The sequence below is a fragment of the Sinocyclocheilus anshuiensis genome, unplaced genomic scaffold (assembly GCF_001515605.1).
Source record: "Sinocyclocheilus anshuiensis isolate Anshui unplaced genomic scaffold, SAMN03320099.WGS_v1.1 scaffold2189, whole genome shotgun sequence".
NCBI lineage: Eukaryota > Metazoa > Chordata > Actinopteri > Cypriniformes > Cyprinidae > Sinocyclocheilus > Sinocyclocheilus anshuiensis.
In genome coordinates, this window is record NW_015552704.1 from 1 (window position 1) to 5,015 (window position 5,015).

The 5,015-nt window shown below is 38.3% G+C and overlaps 1 pseudogene; it reads left to right on the forward strand.

Moving 5' to 3' along the window:
• Positions 1-9: 9 nt before the first annotated feature.
• On the forward strand, positions 10-4,491 carry LOC107667729 (helicase with zinc finger domain 2-like; annotated as a pseudogene).
• The last annotated feature ends 524 nt before the right edge of the window (positions 4,492-5,015 follow it).

Here is a 5,015-nt window from a genome sequence, read left to right on the forward strand (position 1 = left end):
ATAAAAAACTTTGAAAAGATTGACTTAACAGAGGATGAAATAGACACGTGAGTAAAATATTTTGAGCCGTTTTTTTTATTTGTATTTTTTGCATTTAGAGGCTGCCACCATGATGCATGTACAAGAAACGTAAGATCATTTTTTACGAGACATTAAGAAAATTCGGACCAATATATCCAATATAAAGATATCCCATAAAAATTAAGAGCCATTATTCTAAAACCCAGCGTTTCTGTCAATGCCATCATCATTCTGATAATGTGGTAAATGTGACTTTGCAGCTACAGGAAACAGTTGAAGGAAGCTCACAAGCATGAGATTCAGAAATATGACGTAGTGTTGTGCACCTGCTCAACAGCACTGAAACCTTAAATCCTGGCGGTCATGGATTTTCAGCAAATAATCATTGATGAATGTGCCATGGCAACAGAACCAGAGGCCTTCATCCCTTTAGTTTCCTACAGTCCAAGGCAGGTGAGTGCTGGAATGACATCATCATCATCATCATCATCATCATTATTTTCCATTTTCAAACAGAACCAAAGAGACATGAGATTCTGGTAGATGGAAGATGGTATTGAATTGCAATTCTGTGTATAGCCACATTAGGAATGGAAGACATGCATCTTTACAAATAAAAGTTATTGTCTCACTGTTTTTTTTTTTTTGTCATATTGTTTTGCTGGGCGATCACCGACAGATACGGCCGATAGTGCAGTGTGCCCTCGTGAAAAAGATGGGCATGCAGCAGTCTCTGTTTGAACGCTACATGGATCTGGCCATAATGCTGGATACACAGTACAGAATGGTAAAAGAACTGATCCTGAACTGCTAAAAGATCCTCCCTCAAATAACAATAGAAAACAATCCGTACAAAGACTAACAACGTTTTCATTTTGCTTTGGTGTTTAACAAATGCACACGTATGTCAGCATGAAGAAATTTGCAGGTTTCCTTCAAAAGAATTTTATGAAGGCAAATTGAAAACCGGAGCTGAACGAGGACACCGCTACCTGCTGAACAAGTACAAACTGCCAACGGCGATTCTGTTTGGCCACGTGCAAGGAAAAGAAGACAGTTTAGTGGTATCTACAAAAGCGGGCAATGAGAACTCAGTGGCCAACACTGAGGAGGCAGAGCAGGCTGTAAGTCAGATCCTCATGCTGCCTTCAGCCATTTAAAATTCAATGAATTAATTAAATATAGATTAATCCTTATTAAAGCTACAAAAGTCATTCAGCCAAGAAAAGTGGGTGTTTCTCTGGTTCTTGTTCTGTAAAAACCTTTGACTCTAATATGCGTGTTCCAAAAATGTAGGTAAATTTAGCACATATCTAATTATATAATGCCTAATTTACATATTTAAAATGGCACTTTACAAGCAAAAATCTTGTAATACAAAACAATTTTGCAATTCTGAATGCAAGTAATCAACTGGTGATATCTATTAGTTAAATGTTTCACCCTACTCATCTGTGAGTTGCTGAAAAATGTAAAATCTAAAAGAAAATACTAGTCATTTAGGCGTTTAAGAAGCTACAGGCTTGCATGACAAAATTCATACAGTGATAAAATGGCCAGGTAAAATATAAATTACACATCCAGTGGATATGAAGTTGCAAAACATGACAAAAACATTATTATTATTATTACCTCACCTCATTTCATAAGCAGAAATATCTTAGAAGAACTTGAAGGCAGTATGAGCGACGCATATCAGTCTCACTCAGTGCATCATATTCCAGTACTTCCTTGCATGTAATTTCTATGTTGGTTTCCCCCCAGGTCCGTGTGGCAGGTCTGTTAATTAAACAGTCAGGTGTGGAACCTGAGCATATTGCGATTCTGACCCCTTACAACGCACAGGTGTTAGAGATCAAAATGATATTAAAGAAGAGGCATCTTGCAAATGTCTCTGTTTGCACAATCATGAAAAGCCAAGGTGTGTTATTCAAAATGCGATTTAGATTAAATTGTGCAATTTTTTGAATTATATTTAAATTCATGCTCAGTCTCTTTATTTAAGTTGTATCTTAAAACAATTTTTTTTTAGAAAAGCTTTTAGTTGTTTTTATTATTTTGCATTTCAATTTTTTTATGTGTTTTCTGTTCTCTGTGTAAGCACATTTTGTGAAGCTTGCTTTAAAGGCGCTATATAAATAATGTGTAAATATAATGTGGGACAGGTAGATTTGACACAGAATGTTTACCAGTCTGAATGTAAATTGCTGTGTACAGGAAGTGAGTGGCCATATGTGATCCTGTCTGCTGTGCGCTCCTGCCCCATATCTGATATAGAAAGCGACAGACCAAGTAAAGCCTGGCTTGGAAAAAGACTTGGATTCATTACTGATCCAAATCAGGTCAATGTCGCCATAACTCGTGCACAGGATGGGCTGGTCATTCTGGGTAAGAAGTGAAGAATTCTCATACAGTGACCACAAAAAGCCACATTAAAAAATGTCATTGTTTTATAAATCAAATTATCAGATCAGGTGACGAATGCAAACAAATTCTAGATCTTTCCTCACAACTGTAAATGTCCTATTAAAGGAATAGTTCACCCAAAATTAGTTTCTTCATCAGAACAGATTTAGAGATTTTTAGCCTTGCATCACTTCCTCACCAATGGATGCTCTGCAGTGAATGGGTGCCGTCAGAATGAGAGTCCAAACAGCTGATAAAAACATCACAATAATCCACACCACTCCAGTCCATCAATGGAATGTTTGTAAGAAACAAATCCATCACGACGTTTTAACATTAAAGGGGTCATATGATGCTGCTAAAAAGAACATTATTTGGTGTATTTGGTGTAATGAAATGTGTTTATGCGGTTTAAAGTAAAAAAAAAACCACATTATTTTCCACATACTGTACATTATTGTTTGCCCCGCCTTTCTGAAACGCGTTGATTTTTACAAAGCTCATCGGTCTGAAAAAGCAAGGTGTGCTGTGATTGGCAAGCTATCCAGTGCGTTGTGATTGGCCAAATACCTCAAGCTTGTGACGGAAATGTTACGCCCCTCACCATGCTGTTGATGCCGTGTCCGGCCGGAGCGACGAGACAAAAATGCCTTGTTTATAATGGGTTTTCATGTTTGTTGCATCCAGTGGGGACATTACTGATTATAATGACTTATACTGATATCGTCCTCTTTTGGAAGACCAAACAAAGTAGTTTCGCTTTCTCAACGAATCACACAGCCTCTTCAGGACATGGCGGCGGCAGCAACAATACTACAGCGAGAATAAAAGTTACGCCTTCTTTCTTTGCGTGAACATTTGGGCGGCGTTATGCAAATCTTCCCACACAGTGACGTAGGTATGTGGGGGCGTGTTAGAACGAGCCGTTTTAGGTAGGCGTGGCTGACTCTTAACTTTTATAAAGAATATCTCTTTGGATTTGAGACTTTAGTCTTTGCAACTTTACAGATCTTCTTTATGCACCAAGAGCTTGTAACACTCCAAAGAGAAAGAGAAAGGAAAAATTGAAATCGCATCATATGACCCCTTTAAACCTTAAGTTCTGGCCAAAAGTCCATAAGCCATAATAATGCTTCCTTCAGTATAAAAGGTTTTGGACAGTTTTTGCTTGTAAACACTCCTTGATCTGTGCATATTTCTCTTCTGATTCCGATGAGATTACTTTTTCACTCTAGGAAGCATTATTATGGACTTGTATTTTGGCTAGAAGTGACAGTTTCTTACAGACACACAGCTTTTGGCTTCACGAGTATGTTAACTGATAATTACTTGTGGATTATTGTGATGTTTTTATCAGCTGTTTTGGACTCTCATTCTGACGGCACCCATTCACTGCAGAGCATCCATTGGTGAGCAAGTGATGCAATGCTACATTTCTCCAAATTTACATCTTGGATACATTTTCAGGAAAATTTCATTTTTGGGTGAACTATTCATTTAACGTTTCACAAGCACAACTAACTAACAGCTAACTGAGACTTGTTATAGCACTTGCGAATCATTGCTCTTTTGTTGATTTTGATTGCTTCCATTGTCCTCATTTGTAAGTAGCTTTGGATAAAAGCGTCTGCTAAATGACAATGTTATGTAAGCACAAAGCAGCTCAATACGTAATTCTTCCTATTTAAACCTAGATCTATTGTTTTATTTCAAATCAAACAAGCTTTTTTTGTGAATGATTTCTCTGTGCTGTGCTGTTTTTATTTCAAATAACTGCCATTTGGTTTGCTATCTCATTATCTAATGCAATGACATTCAGTCATTTTTACATGTGGCTTACATGTGTCCAGAGGTCCTGTGTATATTGGCTCTAAATGTTCATGCCACTGCTTATGTGCACACATGTAATGTCCACTTTTTTGTTATCTCTTAGGTAATAGTACCCTGTTGAGATGCTGTGAACTTTGGAAAAGACTCCTGGATCACTATTACAAAGAACACGGTGTAGTGAATCCAGCTAGTGACATTAAGGTCCAAAACAGAATGTCAGCAGCCAAAAAATAGTTTCCCAAATCCAAACTTCTGACAGTAAGCAGGTCTGGTACACTTTGCTTATTCTAGCGAAAAACTGCCCACTTACACCGGAAACAAGGCTGTGCTCCCTGTTGAAACCCCAGACATAGACTATGGATCCCACCTATCTCCAGTTGTCATGGTAGAGTATGGCTGTAAAGGTTCAGAGGGGAAAGACAGTATTTACTGTATGTGCTTCATATGCAGCAAGTGTCTGGTAGATAGATCCTTGCGGTCCTGTTTGCAGACTAGCTTCTTTAGCCTTCATCTCCCCCTTCTGGTGGCCTTTGAGTAGCACATGATTTCCTCTGCTCTTGACTGTCTGCAGCTCTTTTTAAGGTCCATCTTGCAGACGTCGTCATGTTACAGCTCTCCTTACAGGACGTCTTTTAGAAATTGTCTGATATTTATTCTGCAGATGTAGCACATAAGAGCTGCTGCTGCCTGTGGAGGATGTGCAGAGTTTGCCAGGATTCCAACATGTGTAAGAAAATAGTTTGTAGGCATTCTGACCT